Below are 25084 nucleotides of genomic sequence, written 5' to 3' on the forward strand. Positions count from 1 at the left end.
TGGATATCTCCGTTTCGACATTAGGTTTACAATTTCACAGAGTTTGATAAAAATGTACAGTCACCCAAGAAAAGTGATATTTTTTCTGTCACATCCATAACGCATCTTTTATTGGCCTTTTCTGGCATGCCCTAGATGTACTATGGGAATTGTTCTTGTTCTATCACTTCTCCAGTATGGTACAGCCTTAAAATATGCAACACCTGTTTAAATACTGGGAGACAATAAAACATGCACTGGGTCTTTTGTTGCCATTTTGAGTTCAAGTGTCACGTCCATAACGCTGGAATTGCTCATATCAGTGTTTCCGACGAGACCGAGTTGGGGGGAGAGGAGGGAGGGTTATGATCTATGTCAAAGACAGCATTAAATGTGAACGTATTACGTTCGATGCAGCAGATACATTAGAGCATGTTGCTATAAAAGTTGTATTATGTCAACAAATGTCATTCATTTTAATTGCATTTTATAGACCACCATCGAGCGGCACGGTGGTGTAGTGGTTAGCGCTGTTGCCTCACAGCAAGAAGGTCCGGGTTCGAGCCCCATGGCCGGCGAGGGCCTTTCTGTGTGGAGTTTACATGTTCTCCCCGTGTCCGCGTGGGTTTCCTCCGGGTGCTCCGGTTTCCCCCACAGTCCAAAGACATGCAGGTTAGGTTAACTGGTGACTCTAAATTGACCGTAGGTGTGAATGTGAGTGTGAATGGTTGTCTGTGTCAGCCCTGTGATGACCTGGCGACTTGTCCAGGGTGTACCCCGCCTTTCGCCCGTAGTCAGCTGGGATAGGCTCCAGCTTGCCTGCAACCCTGTAGAAGGATAAAGCAGCTAGAGATAATGAGATGAGATGAGACCACCATCAGCAAGTGATTCTTTTTATCATGACCTTGCTAATATGCTAAAACAATGTAATCAGAACAAAGAGATTATTCTCTTGGGTGATTTTAATCTAAACTGGGAAGACAAAGGGAAAAGGAAAAAACTAAAAGTGATTACAGATAAATACAACCTGCAGCAACTGATTAAAGGACCAACAAGGATAACAAAAAGCTCAAGCACAATGTTGGATCTTGTCTTCTCCAATAAACCAGAGAGGATAACAAAAAGTTCCAATCTCCTCACTGGGCTGTCTGATCACAATCTAACATTAGTAGCAAGAAAATTAACTAAAAATAGATTTCAGAACACACCACGTCACTCAGAAATCATGGCGCACATACCTAAAACTAAACAACTTGCATATGAGAGTGAGATAAACTGCCTGGACTGGGAGAATGTTCTGTCCACAGAGGACTTGGATCTTGGCTGTGACTTGTTTACAGCAAAATTGAAATCTGTTAGAGAGAAGTTTACTGTGGAGTCCAAGAGAAAACGGAGAAAGAGAGTAACCCTCCCCTGGTGTAGTGACACCTTGTGGTAAATGATGAAGCATAGAGATCTAGCCTTAAAAAAAGCCATTAAATCTAAAAGAGATACAGATATTTTAATTTATAAAGGTTTGAGGAATAAAGTGGTTAATGAAATGAGATTAGCAAAGTCACATTTTTATATTCAGGTAATAAATGAGGCTAAAGGAAATAATAAAGAAATTTGGAAAAATATCAATAACCTCATAGGGCGAGAAGGACATCTCACAGAAGATATACAACTCAAATCTCAGGGCAAGATAATAAAAGATAATATTTCCATTGCAAACATTTTCAATTCATTTTTTGTTGAGTCTGTCTATGAGTTAGGCAATCATTTTAAGAAAAATGACATTAAGCCTATAGTAGGCCTACACACTGAAAATTACCAGGACTTTAGTTTGAACGTCATTGATGAAGCATGTATTAAAAAGATTATTGGTTCCTTAAAAGTTCTAAAAGTAAAGATGCTTTTCATATGGATAGCATACTCATTAAGAAACATCTGAATACTCGAACACTCTCAATCACACATTTAATCAATCTCTCAATAACACAAAGTCGCTTTCCTGATAGCTGGAAGCATGCAGTAATTACACCCATTTTCAAGTCTGGAGATTGCTATGAACCAAATAATTATAGGCCGATAAGTTTACTACCAGTACTCTCAAAGGTTGCAGAGAAGGTAGTCATTGAGCAACTAACAACACACCTAAATACCTGCAACCCTGGTCTAAACAATATGCAATTTGGTTTCAGAAAGAACTACTCTACCGAAACAGCTGTTTTACATTTTACTGAAAAAATCAGAGCACAGCTCGAAAAAGGTGGAGTTGTTGGTGCTGTTTTCATAGACTTACGTAAAGCCTTTGATACCGTTAATCATAATGTTCTCATTTCCAAGCTTTCTTATTTTAATTTTTCAACACAAACATTGACATGGCTTTCCTCATATGTTTCAAATAGGGTGCAGTGTGTTAGAGTCAAAGATACATTCTCTAGTTATGTAAGAAATACAATGGGCATGCCCCAAGGATCTGTGTTGGGACCTCTTCTTTTTAGTTTATACTTCAATGACCTTCCACAACACTGTAAAGGAGTTGATGTACAACTGTATGCAGATGACACAGTCTTGTATGTACATGGCAAAAATGCTTTGGTAGCAGCGGAGAAATTAACCAATGCTATGCAAGGTGTGGCTGAGTGGCTTGAGCAGTCCTGTCTTACTCTGAACATCAGTAAGACAAAGGGCATGTTCTTCTGTAAAACTAAGGGGCAGACTCCAACTGCCAACATTAAAATTAGACATGAATCCATTGACATAGTTACCGAATAAAAAAAATCTTGGTGTTACACTGGACTCTAATCTCAACTTCAAAAAGCATATTAAAAAATGACAAAAACAATTAAATATAATTTGGCAAATTTTAGACATATAAGATCGTCGCTTCCTATGGATGTAGCCAAAACATTTATGCATGCTCTAAATTTTTCAAACATTTCATCTTGTAACACCTGTTGGGGGCAGACCAATGAATCTACCATTAAACTGCTACAATCACTATATAAACAAGCTATAAAAATTCTTGATAAAAAAAAACACTTCAGCACCACCATTGCAATATTCTAGAGAAACATCATTTATTAAGTTTTGAAAACTTTAGACTTTTTTCAAGCTTGTGTCTGGTGTACAAGATCCTACATGGTCTGGCCCCAGCTTGTCTATTGGAGTTTGTCTGTTATTGTCCTGCTAGTTCCATATGATCCTCCAGAATAGCCTCTGTCCATGACTGTAACATACTGTTTTATTGCACAACTTTTGGACAATCTTCTTTTTCTTTTAAAGCCACTACACAGTGGAATGCACTATCAGGGGATTTAAAGAACTGTCTCTCCATCAGGAGCTTCAAATCACAACTGAAATGTTTCCTAAAAAACAGTCAAAACTGTAATCACTGATTCATGGTGCTGACAGAATGTGTTTATGTTGGATGCGGGTGTTTGTGTGTGTGTGTGCCTGTGTGCGAGTTTGGGGTGTAGGGGGTTTGGACACTCATGTGAGTAATTTGTTTACTGTATGAGTGGAGTTTGCCATTTGGGTGAGGTAGGAGGTCTGGATATTTATTTTGTATGTTTTTATGTATTGTTGTTTTTATGTCTTGCCTGTGACTGCAGATGTAAATTAGCCTGAGGCTAACTCTGGTACGATGCATTAAATGGCAACATTTATGTTTTAATTGTACATGGTCCCTTATAAAATAAACTGAAACTTGCAACTCTGTCATGATGGTGTAAAAATCTAAAGGTGGTAAAAAAAAAAAAAAAGGTATTAAATTTAATTTAAGGATTGCTGTACAGTATACCCTGTTCTGTAGTTGAGTTGGTAGAGATGATTGGAATGCCTTGCCAAGATAGCAATACTCATTGATTACTCTCAGCCCCGGCTTCATGCCTGCAGCTAAACCACACCTGTGAGGATATCCAGGAACAGCCACACTCCCACCCTTGTTATATTGCTTAATTACAGAATGTTCAATGTGGTTCATAATAACATAACAGTGTAGGCAACATAATATCAACATTGATGCTGATGAAAAACTTGAACTATTATTATAGTCCATCTTGGCTGCATAGCACATTATCATACATGCTGCATAATAACAATGTCAGTATACTGGTGATAGACCAAGTTCATGTGTACTGCAGTTTGTGTTTATTAGCTAAAATATGCAGGGATTGTGTCATAATTGTATAATTTATTTTATTATATCTTTTCCAGCATACTTTGGACTTATGGCCAGACTTGCAGTGAACAGCCCTGACATTAAAGCTGTTGATGAGGGAGTTTAGTGTTTTTTCACTTGTATGTCCATGTTACACTTCCTGACTTTGTACTTTGTTACACTTCTTGACTTTATACTACACTTACTGACATTGTTATTGTGCATATTTTGAAAAAAATGACAGTGAGTGTGTGCTCATCACCTGTTCTAATATCTGCACTTATTGTTTGATGTTTGAGGTTGTTTGCCCTCAAAATAATTGTTTTCCAATGATGAAAATTGGCACTAAATATTTGCGTATTACACTTTTCATTAAAAGTGTCAAAATGAGGTTACTGTGTGTAGTGGCTGGACTGTTGCCGCACCGTGTCGTTGCCGTGCCATACCACACCACACTGCTGCCGTGTCGCATTATGGGTCTATATATTTTCCTGCTTTTTTGTCCTTGGCCAATCACATCCCTATTTTATAAAACAGTTCTTATTCTAAGAAGAAGTGATTATCTTATTGAGTGCTTTGTGGTCAACTCTTAACCTCCTGGCAGAGAAAGATGGACTTGGAGGATTTGAACTAAAATATCCTGGCAGTAAGCAAAAATCAACAATTATTACACAGACTCATTTCGACTCATTTGAGGAAAACACACAGTCCTATCTGTAATGTCAATGATGCTTGGCAATATTTAAGTGCTGCATTTTGTGAGCTGCTTTCATGCAGCCCTTTAAAACTACTTAAATCATGTTAACCATAAAACTCAGCTAAGCTGCACAATTCTGAAACCGTGACCTTTGGGTTCTTCTTTGGCTCCTTCACCGTACTCAGGAGGCTCATGTGTCTTCTTCATGGCACAGGGCTCGAAATTCATATATTTTTTCACCAGCCAGCCGGACTAGTTACCTTCCAAAGCAACTAGCCAAACAGAAAATCAACTAGCCAAAAATTTGTTCATGTATGAATTTTACTTCTGTCAAAAATAACGCAAAAGAGAGTAGTTGCCATTGTTCATGACTAATGTGCATTTGTTTCAAGACCCGAGTATTTTGATACTGTTGTTAAATACATAAATGAGAACAACACAGAGCACCATAATATATCAACAAATAATAATATATTGGAAAACTTGGCAACTTGGTGTATGAGTATTGAAAACAAATATACTATCATGACTATAGCACCCAAAATATGTCCAACATGCTTTCTGTATTTAACCATTTGTGAGAGAGAAAGCATTAGGAGCTTCGTATTGACTAGGAATCAACTTCTCATCTCATTATCTCTAACCGCTTTATCCTGTTCTACAGGGTCGCAGGCAAGCTGGAGCCTATCCCAGCTGACTACGGGCGAAAGGCAGGGTACACCCTGGACAAGTCCGCCAGGTCATCACAAGGCTGACACATAGACACAGCCAACCATTCACACTCACACCTACGGTCAATTTAGAGTCACCAGTTAACCTAACCTGCATGTCTTTGGACTGTGGGGGAAACCGGAGCACCCGGAGGAAACCCATGCGGACACGGGGAGAACACGCAAACTCCACACAGAAAGGCCCTTGCCGGCCACGGGGCTCGAACCCGGACCTTCTTGCTGTGAGGCGACAGCGCTAACCACTACACCACCGTGCCGCCAGGAATCAACTTGAAAAAAATTAATTATTCCATAAAAATCATATCGCAGCCAAGGCCTACCCTGCTCCCACGTTTGCTTATAAGTCCTTTGTCGTTTCTCCTCTTCAGACCGAGGTCGCTTTGTCCCCGTCTCTGGCGCTTTCTGTACACCTTTCAGAAAATTCCGCATCACAATGTAGCTTTGGCAGATGTAGATGTAAACAACAAAAAAACACGTGTTTAAATGGCCAATAATGTGGCCACATCTATTGAATTTGATAATGTGATGTGGCAGTGGGGGTGTGGCCAAGCATTGGTCTGTGAATGGAGGGCGGAGTCAGGGAAGGTAAGTGGTGGAATCATTGCACCTGATGGGGATTAACCTGTGTTTGTGTGTCTTCCCCAGTGACCGCCCCCTTTAAAAGGAGAGGCGAGCAGAGAAAGGGAGCTCTCCCCAACTAGAACACGTATGGCTGCGAAGTGATAAAAGGCTGAAAAGCTAGCAATAAATAGTTCACTGAGAACTCAGTTCTGGCCTGCCTTGCTTCTGTGCTCCACCCACCTGGTCCGATACGACATGTGATTACCGCGATATTCAACAAGATGCATTATATGCATGCACAGTAGAGAAAAAAACAACAGCCTGACACGTACACGATATGATTCGGAATTCTTCGGTATTTTCCGTCCTGCCGATAAACACATCGATTAACACAGACACGGCACATGCTTAATATGTGGCGGCTTTAGTTGACGGTGTGTCTGAATCTTCGCTTCATATATATATTTTTTTATTTTCAACTAGCCAGCCAGGCTGGCTAGTGACAGGAATTACCCGCCAAATGACAAATTAAGTCACCTCGGGCGACCGGACCACCGCAAATTTCGAGCCCTGTGGCAGGTTTTCAAATGTCCCAGACACTTGAAAATTTTATTTGTCCACGAATGCCTTTCATAAATGTTTAATTATTAACGTATTTTTATTGCCATAAAGCTGTGCAGATCAACAGCCAACTGTATGTTTACTGTTCAGTGTTATTTGGTGGTCTCTGCTTCCTTGTGTCAGTAAAAGCACTGAAACCAGCAGCGCTAACCAAACTACAAACATGGCCACTCAGAACTACAACAAGCAAGATTCACAGTGCCACCTGTCACCAGAGTATTGAACTCAGCTGTAGCTCATCTCTCATCAGGCATCACGCTATATAAACCTCCCCCTCACACTGTTTCACTGCGAAGTATCGTTCTGAGTTCCCAGTCCATACCGAGCCTTTATTATCTCTGCCTGTCTCTTGTTGTTCTTTGACTCTCCCTATCCTTTCACCGTTTATGCTTCCTGTTTTGCCTACGTTACCCTGTTCGCCGATCGACTGACCCTCGCCTGCCTTTTGACTATTATTATAGCTCCAAGATTTGGCTCTGTACTGTTTGCTACCCGCTTTCTCCAGCAATTACATCTGTAAGTGCCTGCATCTTGACAGGATACTTCGCTTACAACGGATGTAACAGAGGAAGCAAAACAAACTGCACTGAACACTCAGGGGCAGTTGTTAGGAGAACATCAACAGATGCTTGCTGACCTCAACACGCGGATGACACAACTTGCAGCTGTGATGTTGCAGGCCCTCCTTCCATACCATGAGGTGTCCTCTAGTGCCGTATTACAGCTCCCTGTTCCTGAAAAGTGTGCTGGAGACACAGTCGCTTGTAAAGGATTTCTGCTCCAGTGCTGTCTGTACTTTTCTACTATGCCCCACCTCTCGGATGAACACAAAATCACCAAGTTTCTATCCTTTCTCACGGGCAAGGGACTACAATGGGCTAGCGCTGTATGGAGAAAAGGAGAACACAGAACTTCCTTTGAGCGTTTCCTCAAGCTCTTCAAATAAGTGCTTGATCCTGAACCTGAGGGCATCAAAGTTGGAGAGTGTCTCCTCACCATGAAGGAAGGTTCTAGAAGAGTTGCAGAATACACCTTGGACTTTCGGACTCTTGCCGCAGCCAGTGGATGAAATGAACCGGTGATGAAAGCAGTGTTCTGTTAGGGCCTCTGTCCAGATGTACTCCGCGATATGGCATGTAGGGATGAAAATCTGACACTAGACTCCCTCGTTGACTTGGTGATCCGGCTGGATCATTTGCTTACCAGCTGGCCCTGTCTCAAGGAAACCTCTGGGCCTGTTCATCTGACTGAAGAAAGTGCACCCATGGAAGTTTCCCACACTCGCCTGAAAAGATCAGAACGGGAAAGGAGGAAAAGAAAAAAGTCTCTGTTGTTACTGTGGAAGTTCAGAGCATAAGATCAACCAGTGTCCCATCTGCCCGTCATGCTCCAAGCCAGTATAAAAACCATAACGCATGCGGTGAGTCCTGATTGAAAATTTAATGCACAATCATTTAAAGTGCCTGCATTGTTAAAGCTGGTATCCTCCACACACGTCCTGTCTGCGTTCATAGACTCAGGGGCAGAGGGTAATTTCATCAACAGCGCAATCGTCCAGAAGTACGATCTGCCCACAATCCCTCTGCAGAGTCGACTCAGCATCCAAACCATTGACGGAGGACCCATAGGTGACGGCCAGGTCACTACCAGAACCGCTCACATTCTCATTCAGGTGGGAGCACTCCATTCAGAGCAAATCTCCCTCTATATAACCACCACAGAACATCATGACATCATTCTAGGGTATCCCTAGTTACAACTTCTTGACCCATTAATCTCTTGGCACAACAAGGAAATTCTTCAATGTTCTCCCACATGTTTCCAACATTGTCTCTCATGTCCCCAACTGTGTATCTCTTCCACATCAGTGTAAAGTCTGCAGCCAGATTCCATTGAGAATGCCCCAGAGTGTTACCTTGACCTACAGGAAGTCTTTAGTAAAGGGAAAGCTTGTGGGCTACCACCAGACCATATGACTGTGCCATCGACCTTCTATCAGGTATGTCATCTCCACATGGTCAAATCTATCCCCTTTCCCAGAAGGAACACGCTGCCATGGAAGGATACATCCATCCCTCCAAATCACCAGCCTCAGCGGGCTTCTGCTTGTCAAAAAGCGAGGTGGCGGTCTTCGGCCTTGTATAGACCATAGAGGACTTAACCAGGTCACTGTTAAATATCCCTATCCTCTGCCTGTTGTTCCGTCTGCTCTAGAGCAGCTCCATTCAGCCAAGATGTTTTCAAAACTTGACCGACATAGCGCCTATAATTTAATAAGAATCAGGTAGGGTGACGAATGGAATACCGCATTCAGTACAACCACTAGTCACTTCAAATACCGGGTAATGCCATATGGCCTTTCTTTGGCTCCCAGTGTCTTTCAGTGTTTGATCAACGACGTACTAAGAGACATGTTGGGATGGTACATTATAGCTTACATTAACGAAATTTTAATCTACTCCCCTGATGAGAAGAGTCATCGAGAACATGTCAGAGTGGTCCTCCAATGTTTACTGGATAACCATCTCTATGTTAAAGCAGAGAAATGTCAATTCTGCCATAACCAAATCTCCTTCTTAGGATTTATTATAAGTTCAGAGAGAGTAAGCATGGATTCCTCCAAGGTTTCTGCAGTCACGTCCTGGCCTGAACCCATATCAGTAAAGGAACTTCAACAATTTTTGGGTTTTGCAAACTTCTGTCATCGTTTTGTTAGAGGTTTCAGCACGATTGCATCTCCTGTAACTGCCTTGCTCAAGAAGGGACTGAGATGACTTCAATGGAATCCCTCGGCTGAAGAAGCCTTCAATCGATTGAAGAAAATGTTCACCTCAGCCCCGGTTCTGCAACATCCTGACCCAACTAAACCTTTTGTAGTAGAAGTCGATGCATCCGACACAGAAGTTGGAGGGGTCTTATCCCAACATTGTGGCGAGAAGCACAAATGTCATCCTGTGGCTTTCTTCTCCAAAAAGCTCATGTCTGCAGAGAGAAACTATCATGTTGGGAACCGTGAACTATTAGCCATCAAACTCACGCTTGAGGACTGGAGACACCTGGCTGCAGGGAGCCACTCATCCCTTCACGATACTGACCAACCACAAGAACCTAGAATGCCTCAAAGTCAAGCGTCTCAAGCCACGCCAGGCCAGGTGGACTCTCTTCTTTACCTGTTTCAATTTCACGATCCCGTTCTGCCCAGGATCAAGGAACACAAGGCCCTATCATGTCCCTTTGTATCTTCTCACCAGGATTCTGCTACCCATGCAATTCTTTCGTCCACCTGTTTTGTGCAATCCATTACTTGGGACCTAGACCAAAAGATAAGAAACTCTCAGCCCAGGACAGTTCCCATGAGCCTTCCACCTGGCTTACTCTATGTCCCTAAGCCGTTCTGAGGGCGACTTATCACCTGGGCCCACACGCCTCCCACCACAGGACATCCTGGCAGCCAACGAACTCTCAAGGTGTTGAGTGACAAGTACTGGTGGGAGAATGTGCTCACAGAAATCAACCAGTTCATTGCATCTTGCTCAGAGTATGCCCAGGCAAAAGTTCCATGCACCCACTGGCAGGTAAGCTTTGTCCTCTCCCAGTACCCCAAAGACCCTGGTCATATATCACCATTGATTTTATCACGGATCTACCGCCGTCTCTGGGCAACACAACCATCATAGTGATTATCGACAGGTTCTCTAAAGCACTGAAACTCTTTCCGTTACCAGGCATCCCTACAGCACTCCAGACCGCTGAGCTACTTTTCCAGCAAATATTCAGATACTTTGGCATTCCCGAGGACATAGTCAGCGACAGAGGTCCCCAGTTCATTTCATGGCTATGGTCCTGCTTCATGGAACAGCTAGGAGTATCAGTCAGTCTCAAGTCAGGTTATCACCCTCAATCAAACAGACAAGTGGAGAGGGCAAACCAAGAGATCGGATGTTTCCTGCAAATCTTTTGCATGAGGAACCGGGGGACTGGGCATATTTCATCCCATGGGCCGAGTATGCACAAAACTCTTTGAAGCACTCCGCGATACAACTAACCCCATTCCAGTGCATACTTGGCTACCAGCCACCCTCGTTTCCCTGGGATGACACCCCAGCACAAGTCCAAGCCATTGAGGACTGGTTTTCATGCAGCTAAGCCATCTGGGAGGAGGTACATCAGTGCATTGAAGCAGTCAACACTAAGTACAAGGAATATGCTGACAAACACAGGATCAGCAACCCAGATTTTGCTCCTGGTGACAGGGTGTGGGTTGCCACCAAGAACCTTAGATCATCCAACACCTGCCGAAAACTACAAGCACGGTACATCGGCCCATTCAAAGTACTCTGGAGAATTCATGAGGTCTCCTACAGGCAAGAGCTCCCCCATCACAGCCGGATATCCCCAACATTCCATGTTTCCTGTCTCAAGCCTGCCATCCCAGGCCCAATGGCCGAGAACCCTCTTGTCCAGAAACCTCAACCGCTGAACCTAGACGGTGAACCCATCTACCAGATAAATAGACTACTCGACTCCAGACACCGAAGAGGCCAAATTGAGTCTCTGGTAGATTGGGAAGGCTATGGGCCAGAAGAAAGAAGTTGGGTAAGTGCCAAAGATGTCCTGGATCCGCTGATGAAACAGGAATTCCATGCTCAAAACTCTGACAAACCTGCACCTAAGGGCAGAGGGTGCCCCAAGAAGAATGTAGCTCCCAGTGGGAGCTCCTCGGGGGGGGGGAATCTGTCAGTAAAAGCGCTGAAACCAGCAACACTAACTGAACTACAAACGTGGCCACTCAGGACTACAACAACCAAGATTCACAGCGCCCCCTGTCACCAGAGTATTGAACTCAGGTGTAGCTCATCTCTCATCAGCTACCATGTTATATAAACCTCTCCCTCACACTGTTTCACTGTAAAGTATTGTTCTGAGTTCCCAGTCCATACCGAGCCTTTATATCTCTGCCTGTCTCTTGTTGTTCTTTGAACTCTTGCTATCCTTTCACCATTTATGCTTCCTGTTTTGCCTATGTTACCCTGTTTGATGATCAACTGACCCTCGCTTGCTTTTTGACTACGATTGTAGCTCCATGATTTGGCTCTGTACTGTTTGCTCCCCGCTTCCTCCAGCAATTACATCTGTAAGTGCCTGCATCCTGACACCTTGTCAGTGATGTTTATTGTCTCTCTTTTTGAAAAAGAGAGCGAGAGAGAGAGAGAACCTTCCTCCTACAGCAGCATTTAGCTCTTCTAGTCTCGGCTGTGTACGTGTGTGTTTTGAGAACATGGACGTGTTTTTTTTTTTTTTATTCTGAATTTAAAAACGGTGAACCTCTTCATCTAACTTCACATACCGTCAATGCTGTAGTTACACAGCACTGAGTCTACACCACTTATATGGAATCATATGATTGATATTTTAGGTAGGCCTGTCGCAATATTCGATATACCAACTTATTGTACGGTAAATGAAAATGAACTAGGCAAATTTTTTTTTACCGCGATTTTGGCATTTACATCTACATAGGGAAGTCGCCAGAGTATTATCTTGACCCATTGACTGAATAAAACACCGGGCTGTTTTGTGTCGTCTCACGCGGCTCTCTATCAGAGGCGGGGGCCTCCCAGCATGCAACAGTTATCCAGCCAGGGTATCCACTGAATGGGGAAGAGACAACGCGTTGCTCCGTTGTACAGACCATAGGCGTAGAATTGGGTATGGACGTGTCCCTACCAATATTTCTGATAGAAGAAAAAAAAAATTACCTGCAGAGAGCCCTGACCAAGTTCATGTAACATGACATGTAAACAACAACCCGATGGTGATGGGGACATTGTTCGTGGCCCAGACACCTTTTAATCAAATAAGACATTTTCATGTAATAAGCATAACAGCCTCCGCCTTCTTGATCAGAAATTTTTGGTTACTCCCGCCTCTCTTTTGTAAACATCACATACATACATACATACATACATACATACATACGCTGAACTGTTTGGTTTTCGAGGGGATTTGTTTGAAAGCGGTAGGCTAAAAACTTCTCTGTTGAACCCTGTCACTACCTCCTCTCCCTCCCCTCTCCGCTCTGGGCTCAAGAAGACAACAAAAGGGCAATAATATAACAACAACCAATCAGAATTCAGATAAATTTTGTTGCCAAATGAAATTGTAAACTTTCAACGTGTCAAAGTTCTAGAGACCTCGTCCTGTTTTACCGTTAGATCAATCACATATCAGCTTAAACTAGCATTCTAAAACTACTGTAGTTAAAGATCACATAGAAGATAGCCTACTCCCCCTGCCAGCCGAATGTAATGCAGTGTTTAAGGCTCCGGATGTATTTTACTTCCATTTATGAGGTAACGGAACATACTCCCTCCTGACAGTCAATGCGTTATTTGCTTGTAAAGCACATTTGCAAATTGGTAGAATGAGTTAATCATCACATGCAAGATTTGCAATTAATCAAATGAATTGCATATTATTATTGTTGGTTATTATTATTTTTATTATTATTATTATTATTCATGAATTACTACAATTCTGAACTTCAGATTTTAAAAGCCTGGACTTTGGAGAGATGATGGATACTCTTTTGGTGGAACACAACGGAGCAAAACATCGTGACCCTCTAATGTTGACCTGAAGTTGGCGCCACTGGGGGTTGGCATTGAGTTTATGTCCCACCAAACCTACGCCCTTGCCGACATGTTATCTCGTTCTAATTGTTACTTTTATCCAAATGACAGCTGGCAATATGTTGTTACTTTGCACTTTTTTTTTTATCTGGGTACTAATCTTTGAGAAACTTGGCAGAATGTTGCCTGTGAAGAAAAGACTGTCTGTCTGTCTGTCTGTCTGTCTGTCTCTTTTTATTACCCTGGCCAAATTAATATTTACTTAAGTGCAATTTGTTTTGATTGTTTTATTTCTTTAGGTTATTTATTTATATATTTTTTTACGTTCCACTGTTGAATTGACTTAATTAAAAAGTTTACTGTTCTTTGAAAGGGTGTATTTGCATGATCATTATTATTTTACTAGTGGCATAAAATTGTCTTGAAAAGATGTCAACAATAATATCGTTTATTGCAATAATTTCTGCGACAATATATCATCCAACAAAATTTGTCATTGTGATGGGCCTAATTTTAGGTTAATTTTGTGTTCTGTAATTGTAATTTAGCTTTAAACATATTTGCTGCAATGACAATATGGATATAATTGTGTGATCAACCCACTGCACTTTCATCTTTTACAGAGATTAAAGTTTTCTAGAGCAGGGGTTTTCAAAGTGTGGGAGAGTCCGCCCCCCCTCGGAGAGCAAATAAACAACAGCACCCCCCCCCTTACAATTTTTGTTGTTGCTATACTTAATGTTCCATTCGTATTTTTAAAAAAATGGTTGTTGTACACATTTTTATTTTTTTCTTTTTCACATTTTAAACATCTGTGCTTTTTTAAAACATCTTGTTTTACACATTTTAAACATCTCATAGCATCGTTAGCTAGCACCTCTTGGCAGACAACACACTGTGGCAGTGGAGCATCTTCAGATCCAGTCCATGAAAATCCAAACTTTAAATAATCGTGGTCATACTTCCTTCTTTTTTCAGTCCCCCCAGGATTCCGCGGGCCTTTTTTGTGATTGTTGCGGGCTAAAATGTCTGATGTTGCGGGGGGTTTTCCAAAAAAAATTGCGATGAAAGTTGCAGTGTTTAGGTTTCTGTTGCGATTACATTGCGGGAGGAAGTGAAAGTTGCGAGAAATTGTTGCGATTTTCTCTTTTTGTGATTAAAATTGAGTGATATGTTAAATATTAAGTTATTACTGAAAAACTATTGATTAAAAAACAAAGACACTGAGAAATGGTCCAATAAACAACTTTACCAATCTAAAAGATTACGATGACTACAAAAATGCAGAAAAATAGGCTTTACTTATCCAAATGCACCTGTTGGTTCAAAAGTTAAAGTGCATAGAACCTCACAGCACAACATGAAGTTACCTTAAAATATAATATAAATGCCTCAGCTTTCATGTAAGAAAAAAACTTTTAATACTAGTCCTGTGTGCAGGCAGTCTCTCCTGAAGACTAAATTAAGCAATAATTATAAACTGATAAAATAAATGGCTCAGGCTTCATAGAAGAAAAAAAAACAATTTGAACAGAATCTCACAGTATGATGTTGAAGCTGCCTAAACAATGGAAAATAAAATACCATTTTGGCAAAAATGTTGGCATCCATTAATTTCTTGTATTAAGTAAAAAAAAAAAGTGCACACAGTCCTTCACTGTAAACATTACACACTTTCAGTAACAGAATTTAAGCCTACAGAAACACTGACTCGCACATCATGCAATGTTGCCAGATAATGCTGACGTTTTCCAGTCCAAAATATGTTCAAAACTCACCAAAATGCACTTAAAACCAATCTGGCAACACTGAGCGCGTGCTGCTTCTCTTGAACGTAAACACGGAAGTAAGGCGGAAGGTAGTTTGTCGACGTCACCTCAAGACGACGCCAACGATTGGTCAAATTTGCGGGAAAGTTGCGGTGATTGGATATAATTGCAACACCGCCCTGAATTCGCGGGGATTGGTTGAATTTGTACTGAAGTTGCAAATCGCAACATCCTGGAGGCTCTGTTTTTTTGCTTGGCCCAGAGTCTGTCTCCTCACTCATTGTAGCTTTAGGTACTAAAAATCGATCCATTTTGTCTCTGGTAAAGGCTCCTCACGTTGCGCCCCCCCTGAAGAACTCTGGCGCCCCCCAGGGGGGGCGCGCCCCACACTTTGAAAAGCCCTGTTCTAGAGGACAGACTTCACCTGTTCTGGGAAGAGGAAGTGAATATTTAGTTAAACATGAACTAAAGTACCCTGATTATGCCACATAAAGATTTTATAATCTTCTTGCATCTGACTGACAGCTGTGAAGAAGAGCGAAACATTACAATATGGATATCCTGATCTCCCAGCTGTGCATCTGATGCATCAAAATATAATGTTTATAGTCCATTTACCTGGCATTTAAAAGAAGCTCCAGATATACAGACACTTTTATATTGGGATTTGTGGAGAAGATTACTAATTAAAATTAAGATAATTATTGTAATTTTCACATTAAGTTTAGTCTCGTAAGCTGTTCTATTGTGTTTATGTAAAAGGCCTTCACACAGCATGTGATGAGAAATATACATTAATGTTTAATGAAAGGCCACTGACCTGCTTTCCATCTTGCTGTTTTTATGTCTTCACTTAAAGCATGAAACTGTCACTTGTTTGACAATTATAGATATGCGAGGTTTAAAACAATTATATATAAATAATTTTTTTTGTAAGCCACGTGTGTGTAATTTCTGGTTTTAAATTCTGTGCATTTTAGAAATGTTCATTTCAGTTGCAATTCATTAGTCATTACAGTTTCTCTTGTAGAAATAACTAATATAAGGAAGGACTGGAAGGGTTTCTGTCATAAAAACACTCATAAAAGGCAAGTGTGTGCAAATAATTCCCAGCAGTGCAATAATCAATTACTTAATTTCTTAATATTTTTTCTAAATATATTTGCCTTGGAATTATAGATAATAAATTAATAGTGGTGTATGTTCACTTAGTTTTAAATTTGAATGCTTAAACTGGTTTGTTACATTTTGCTATACTGTAGGCTACATTGTCACAGGATATTGGAGTGATTATACAGTGACTTGTTTCATTTGCTATCATAAATCTCTGTGCTGAAATCGCCTCTTTTAACGTTATTTTATAGTTAAGTATTAACACAGGGCGGCACGGTGGTGTAGTGGTTAGCGCTGTCGCCTCACAGCAAGAAGGTCCTGGGTTCGAGCCCCGGGGCCGGCGAGGGCCTTTCTGTGTGGAGTTTGCATGTTCTCCCCGTGTCCGCGTGGGTTTCCTCCGGGTGCTCCGGTTTCCCCCACAGTCCAAAGACATGCAGGTTAGGTTAACTGGTGACTCTAAATTGACCGTAGGTGTGAATGTGAGTGTGAATGGTTGTCTGTGTCTATGTGTCAGCCCTGTGATGACCTGGCGACTTGTCCAGGGTGTACCCCGCCTTTCGCCCATAGTCAGCTGGGATAGGCTCCAGCTTGCCTGCGACCCTGTAGAAGGATAAAGCGGCTAGAGATAATGAGATGAGATGAGTATTAACACATAAGGACATTGCGTTTATAGGACAGAGCTGATGAAACTTGTCACATTACTATAAAGTTATAAAGGCAGAACCTGAATGTGACTGATAGGGTTTTTCCACTGAACTCTGTTCACCTGCTGTCTCGCCTGTTTATTCTGCTCACTTCTCCGGAGGTTTGTGTTATAACTAATCGGTTTATTTCGGGTCACACTGTGGGATTAATCAGCACAGATCTTTCTGTCGGGACTCTGAGAAGCAGCGGTGGAGCTCTGGATCTCTCCTGATGGATTTACATGCTGTGTGCTACACTCTGCTTCTGCTGACATGTACAGGTGAGGCTGTTATTACACCTCTCTCTCGCTGAGTCTGTGTGTTTATTTGGACACACAGTGCCCAGTGCCCACCACGATTTGGTCAACTGGCTACTCTAATTTGATGACAGGTGTGAATGTCTGTCTGTCTCTCTGTGTTAGCCCTGCGATCTTTTGCCGACCTGTCCAGGGTGAACCCCACCTCTCACCCAATATCAGCTGGGACTGGCTCCAGTTCACCTGTGGATAAATAGTACAGAAAATGAATGAATGATTCACAGTCATTTCAAATAGATTTATAGTCATTTCATGAGCAATTTAACTTTGGTTTTTAATGTGTCTTTTCAGAGAGTAATTGCTTCTAAATAATCTTTTAACATAATATAATATAATGATTTACATTATATAATTTATAAAATATAATTTTTGAACTGCAAATGGAAAGAAGTATTGTTGTTGTCGTAATTATTTGTCAAATAAATAAATTTGCTAGAATAGTTAATTTTGAAACCACTAAAATAAATGCTAATTGGGTTTCAGTTTAAGTGCCTCAGCCAGTTCCATGTGATTGAATTGCGTGACATTAAGATGATTTGTTTTCATACATCCAACATATTTGAAACGGCATGATCAAATTTCCTGAATAAAACCACATCATGTGCTCTCATAAAAACTCAGGCTTGAATCAGGATTGCTGGCGTTGTGAGACTGTGATATTTGTTGCCACACTGTTCGACCTCACCAGCTTTCATTGCAAGATTTTAGAACATAATTGGATCAAGTTCATATTGTGTGAATTACACATGATTGAATTATGTAGTGTGTATACGTAGTGTATAATTCAGTCTAGTAACTCTTGGAGTACAGAGGAACAATACAGTTATTAGAGTAATAATTACAGTACTGTAATTATCGTCACAATAATAGGGTGCTGTATTTATCACAGCAAATATTTGACTACTGTAAAAGGAATTACAGCATTAATTTTATTATTGTAAATTAATCACTAAAATTATATCCCGTAAAACAAAGACAGTTTTTCTCACAAAAATTTAATTTTTCCCCCACATCATTCAACTTTCAACATTTTAAATTTGAAAATATAAAGGCACCAAATAATTTTTTGTACGTTTCATTTTGTAAACATTTATTTTTTTAAACAATAACCTTCACTAAAAACCTTCAAATTACCATATACCTTAAAAATGAATATGAAAATGAAAAGTAGACCTAAAAATGCATCTGTTAGGGAGCGGTAGTAGATGGATGTAAGTGCAGAAGTAATATTTATCAATAATAGAGCAGCAGCTACAATTATTGACAGTCCATAATTATCGACACCTTTTCAGATTTACCAATAAAAAACAATCTTACAAAGGAGAGTTTCAGTTACAACAGTTATTATTGGTTAATTAATCAACCGGAAAACCCCCTCACCCTTTGATCTTCTCATGTGATGACACAGCTCGTTATCGGAGATGGAATTTTTTTTATATTTCAGTTATATATATATATATATATATATATATATATATATATATATATATATATATATATATATGAGACTGTGATATTTGTTGCCACACTGTTCGACCTCACCAGCTTTCATTGCAAGATTTTAGAACATAATTGGATCAAGTTCATATTGTGTGAATTACACATGATTGAATTATGTAGTGTGTATACGTAGTGCATAATTCAGTATATATATATATATATATATATATATATATATGGTAACATTTTAAATTGGATTAAATGATATTAAATCGAGTTTGTTAGAATTACTCGAAACAATAATTTAACTACAGAATATACAAAAACATTGTTCGGGAAATTAAGTTTGTTCAATATGCTTAAGCTTTTAGAACCCACCTGATATTAGGTTTAGTGTACTTAACAGATTGAGTTGGCACTTGGAAAATTAAGTTTGTGCAACCTACCTAAGCTTTTAGAAGTCAACTGAAATTAAGTTTAGTATACTTTAAAAAAAGAGTCAGCGGAACTGAATAATTGCTTTGTTGGGAATACTTAAAAAGACCGATGCAAATTGTTACCTCAATTGTTTAAGTTCAGACAATGTGTCATTTTTTAGAGTGTAGCGACAGTAACGGTGCTCGAGGGGGGAGTTTATTGATAGCGACAGTAACGCTGTTAGAGGGCGGAGTTTATTTATAGTGACAGTAACTGTGCTAGAGGGTGGAGTTTATTGATGGCAACAGTAATGGTGCTCGAGGGCGGAGTTTATTTATAGCAACAGTAACGATGCTCGAGGGCGGAGTTTATTTATAGCGATAGTAACTGTGCTAGAGGGCGGAGTTTATTTATAGCGACAGTAACGATGCTCGAGGGCGGAGTTTATTTATAGTGACAGTAACTTTGCTAGAGGGCAGAGTTTATTGATAGCGACAGTAACGATGCTCGAGGGCGGAGTTTATTTATAGTGACAGTAACTGTGCTAGAGGGTGGAATTTATTGATGGCAACAGTAATGGTGCTCGAGGGCGGAGTTTATTTATAGCAACAGTAACGATGCTCGAGGGCGGAGTTTATTTATAGCGATAGTAACTGTGCTAGAGGGCGGAGTTTATTTATAGCGACAGTAACGATGCTAGAGGGCGGAGTTTATATATAGCGACAGTAACTTTGCTAGAGGGCAGAGTTTATTTATAGTGACAGTAACGGTGCTAGAGGGCGGAGTTTATTGATAGCGACAGTAACGATGCTCGAGGGCGGAGTTTATTTATAGTGACAGTAACTGTGCTAGAGGGCGGAGTTTATATATAGCGACAGTAACTTTGCTAGAGGGCAGAGTTTATTTATAGTGACAGTAACGGTGCTAGAGGACGGAGTTTATTGATAGCGACAGTAACGGTGCTAGAGGGCGGAGTTTATTTATAGCGACAGTAACGTGCTAGAGGGCGGAGTTTATTTATAGCGACAGTAACGGGACATGATTAGATAGATGGCTGCCTACACATGACATTGCTACCAACCTTGGTCCTCAGAAATGTAGTGGTCTTTGTTTTTTCCATGTCTTTACTGGCTGTGACACTGTCTCATCATTTCGAGGCAAAGACAAAAAGACAGCCTGGCAAATCTGGGATGTTTTCCCAGAAGTATCTGAAGTGTTCACTAAGCTGAGTCAATATTGAAGAGAATGACTTCAAACTTCTTGAAAAGTTTGTTATCTTGTTGTTTGACAAAAACTGTCCCTTAGATAGTGTTGATGAGGCCCGTCTTGAGTTGTTTGCTCGAAAACAGAGGGCATATGATGCAATCCCTCCTACAAAAGGAGCACTGGTGCAACAAACAAATCGTGCAACACATCAATCTGCAAACATCTGGGGACAAGCAATGTGTAGAGAAATGCATGAAGAAAGTCCATCTGAATGGGGATGGGAGAAAAAGGGTGATGGTTGGAAGGTATTGTGGACCACTTTGGCACCAATTAGTCAGAGTTGCCAGCAACTTACAAAGTGTAACTGCAAGAGTGTTTGCCATGGAAACTGCAAGTGTTACCAACTTGGCTTGAAATGTACACAGCTCTGTGGCTGTAACTGTGTGCCAAGATAAGAGACTGTGGCAGCGGGGGCGTGGTCAAGCATCGGTCTGTGACAGGAGGGTGGAGCCGGGGAAGGTGAGTGGCAGATTCGCTACACCTGACGGTAATTAACCTGTGTTTTGTGTGTGTTTTCCCAGTAAACCGCTCCCTATTTTAAGAGGCTGAGAGAGAGCAGAGGGAGCGCGACCCGGGAGTGGAGGCTGAGAGTGTGTCTGGGTGCAGCGAGTTCTTTTAGACTGAAAAGTTTATTAATAAAATACGCTGTTACTACCTCCAAACGTTGTCCTGCCGTCCTCTGTGCTCCACCCACGCATTGTCCGCGCTACAGTGGTGCCGAAACCCGGGAAAAGGTGGAGCACCAGTGCTACAGCTCCATGGAATCCTCCCCGTTCGCGGACTTGGTCCACGCCCTCGCCACGGCTCAGCAGAGCCAGCACCAGGCACTCGTCACGCTCCGAACGGAGCAGGAGCGCCGCTTCGAAGCCCTGGTGCTGGCTCAACAGGAAGATCGAGAGGCGTTCCGGCGGCTCCTCGCGTCGGCGGGGTCCACCAGCGCCCCGGCCGCGGGCCCGTCTCCCCTCACTGTGACCAAGATGGGCCCGCAGGACGACCCCGAGGCTTTCATCACCTTGTTCGAGCAGGTCGCCGAAGCCTCGGGGTGGCCGATGGAGCAGCGCGCGGCGCGCCTCCTCCCCCTCCTGACTGGGGAGGCGCAGCTGGCCGCATTACAGCTCCCCGCCGACCGCCGGCTGGCCTACGCTGACCTTCGCCGGGCCGTCCTCCAGCGCGTGGGGCGCACGCCGGAGCAGCAGCGCCAGCGCTTCCGCGCGCTGCGGATGGAGGAAGCCGGCAGCCCGTTCGCGTTTGGCCAGCAGCTCCGGGACGCCTGCTGGCGGTGGCTGAGGGCCGAAGATCGCGACGCCGAGGGAATCATCGACCAGGTGGCGCTGGAACAGTTCGTTGCCCGCTTACCAGCCGGAACCGCGGAGTGGGTCCAGTGCCACCGCCCGGCGTCGCTGGATCAGGCCGTAGGACTGGCGGAGGATCATCTGGCGGCTGTACCGGCGGCAGGACAACGGATGACATCGTCTTCTGTTTCCCCCCCTCTCTCTCTGTCTTCCCCCCCTCCTCCCGTGTCCCGTCCTCGCCCCATTCCCCCACCACGGAGGCGGGGGCCGGCCCCACCCCAGCCGGCCCGCCGCACCCGTGGTGCCCTCCCGTTTCTCCCTTCTGTGTCTGTCTCTCCCCCCCCTCAGGTGAGTGAGCCCCAGAACACAGTTGCAGAGGGGAGGCCCGGGCCGGTTTGCTGGCGCTGCGGGGAACCGGGCCACCTGCAGCAACAATGTGCAGCGATGGAGGTGGGGGCGGTGGTGCGGATCCCCGACGCGCCAGAGGCTGCCCTCGATCGGGCCGGAGCGTATCGCATACCGGTAAGTGTACAAGGGGCTACATATCAGGCGTTGGTGGATTCAGGCTGCAATCAGACCTCGATCCGCCAAAGCCTGGTGCAAGACGAGGCATTGGGGGGAGCACAAGGGGTGAAGGTGTTGTGTGTGCACGGGGATATTCACAGCTACCCGTTGGTGTCAGTCCACATATATTTTAGAGGGGAAAAATCTATAGTGAAGGCGGCGGTTAATCCTCGCCTTACCCACTCTTTGATCTTGGGGACCGATTGGCCGGGATTTCGGGGTTTAATGGCACGCCTAGTAAAGAGTGGGTCCTGCCGGTTGACGGGGGGGGGTCCCGGTGTCGCTTTGGCTGGAGCGGCGGTCGCAGAGCCGTCTACGTCACCTCCGCGACAGGGGGAGGAGCCGCCGGCCCCTCCTCTTTCTATTGGGGAATCCCTCGTGGATTTCCCACTGGAACAATCGCGAGACGAGACTCTGCGACACGCGTTTGACCAAGTGAGAGTAATCGATGGTCAAACGCTCCAGCCGAACGCCACCCCGTCCTTCCCCTATTTTTCCATTTTGAAGGATAGATTATATCGAGTGACGCAGGACACTCAGACGAAAGAGCGAGTCACCCAGTTATTAATTCCAAAGAGCCGCCGGGAATTGGTATTCCAGGCGGCCCACTTTAATCCCATGGCTGGACACCTCGGGCAGGATAAGACACTCGCCCGGATAATGGCCCGATTCTATTGGCCGGGGATTCGCGGCGACGTCCGTAAGTGGTGTACGGCGTGCCGCGAATGCCAGTTAGTAAATCCAGCGGCCATTCCAAAAGCGCCCTTGCGCCCCCTACCATTAATCGAGACCCCGTTCGAAAGAATTGGGATGGATCTCGTTGGGCCATTAGATCGGTCAACACGAGGGTACCGCTTTATATTAGTCCTGGTGGACTATGCAACGCGATACCCGGAAGCGGTGCCTCTTCGCAATATCTCAGCACGCAGTATTGCAGAGGCCCTCTTCCACGTCATCTCCCGGGTTGGAATCCCGAAAGAGATTCTGACTGACCAAGGCACCTCGTTTATGTCACGAACACTGAGCGAACTGTATGGGCTACTAGGTATTAAGCCGATCCGCACCAGCGTTTATCACCCACAGACGGACGGTTTAGTTGAACGGTTCAATCGCACCCTCAAGAATATTATTAAAAAATTCGTAAGTGAGGACGCACGTAACTGGGATAAGTGGCTCGAACCCTTGTTGTTTGCAGTGCGAGAGGTCCCCCAAGCCTCCACGGGGTTTTCCCCGTTTGAATTATTATACGGGCGTAAGCCGCGCGGCATCTTAGATGTACTGCGGGAAAATTGGGAGGAGGGACCTTCACAGAGCAAAAACGAAATTCAGTACGTTATGGATCTGCGCGCAAAACTCCACACGCTCACCCACCTAACTCAGGAGAATTTGCGGCAGGCCCAGGAACGGCAAGTCCGCCTGTACAACAAGGGCACGCGCCTTAGAGAGTTCACTCCGGGAGAGAAGGTACTCGTCCTGTTGCCCACATCGAGCTCCAAATTAATCGCCAAGTGGCAAGGACCCTTTGAGGTCACACGGCGAGTCGGGGACGTCGACTACGAGGTTAGGCGAACGGACAGGGAGGGGGCGCTACAGATCTACCACCTCAATCTGCTGAAACTCTGGAATGAGGAGGTCCCCGTGGCGTTGGTGTCGGTAGTTCCGGAGAAGGCGGAGCTGGGGCCGGAGGTCCCCAAAGGGTCATTGGCATCACGTACCTCTCCGGTCCCCTGTGGAGACCACCTCTCCCCGACCCAACTCGCGGAGGTCGCCCAGTTGCAGGCCGAGTTTTCGGATGTGTTCTCGCCCCTGCCCGGTCGCACGAACCTCATAGAACACCACATAGAGACGCCCCCGGGGGTGGTAGTGCGTAGCCGCCCTTATAGACTACCCGAACACAAAAAAAAGGTGGTTCGGGAAGAACTTCAGGCCATGCTCGAAATGGGCATCGTCGAGGAGTCCCACAGTGACTGGAGCAGCCCAGTGGTCTTGGTTCCCAAGGCCGACGGGTCGGTCCGGTTCTGTGTGGACTATAGAAAAGTCAACGCGGTGTCTAAATTCGACGCATACCCAATGCCTCGTATTGATGAGCTGCTCGATCGACTAGGCACGGCTCGCTTTTACTCGACACTGGATTTGACGAAGGGATATTGGCAGATCCCCTTGACTCCATTATCCCGAGAGAAAACGGCCTTTTCCACACCGTTCGGCTTACACCAGTTCGTCACACTTCCGTTTGGGCTGTTTGGGGCGCCCGCTACGTTTCAGCGGCTGATGGACCGAGTCCTCCGGCCGCACGCCACCTATGCGGCCGCGTACCTAGACGACATCATCATTTATAGCAATGACTGGCAGCGGCACCTGCAACACCTGAGGGCCGTCCTTAGGTCGCTGAGGCGGGCGGGACTCACTGCCAACCCGAAGAAGTGTGCGATTGGGCGGGTGGAAGTACGGTATCTGGGCTTCCACTTGGGCAACGGGCAGGTGCGTCCCCAAATTAATAAGACTGCAGCGATTGCGGCCTGCCCGAGGCCCAAGACCAAAAAGGGGGTGAGACAGTTCCTGGGGCTGGCTGGCTACTATCGTAGGTTTATACCTAATTATTCGGACGTCACCAGCCCGCTGACTGACCTCACTAAAAAGGGGGCACCAGATCCGGTCCAGTGGACGGAGCAGTGCCAGCGGGCTTTCTCTGAGGTAAAGGCTGCACTGTGTGGGGGGCCACTCTTACACTCCCCTGACTTCTCTCTCCCTTTTTTGTTGCAGACGGATGCGTCGGACAGAGGGCTGGGGGCCGTTTTGTCCCAGCAGGTGGAGGGGGAGGACCGCCCAGTCCTATACATCAGCCGCAAGCTGTC

The 25084-nt window shown here is 44.0% G+C and overlaps 1 pseudogene; it reads left to right on the top strand.

Annotated features, from left to right (window-relative positions):
- The window catches only part of LOC132886245 (hemicentin-1-like), an 82592-nt pseudogene that overhangs the window by 18978 nt on the left and 38530 nt on the right, over window positions 1–25084 (top strand).

Source organism: Neoarius graeffei, chromosome 5, assembly GCF_027579695.1.
Source record: "Neoarius graeffei isolate fNeoGra1 chromosome 5, fNeoGra1.pri, whole genome shotgun sequence".
In the NCBI taxonomy this organism is placed as follows: Eukaryota; Metazoa; Chordata; class Actinopteri; order Siluriformes; family Ariidae; genus Neoarius; species Neoarius graeffei.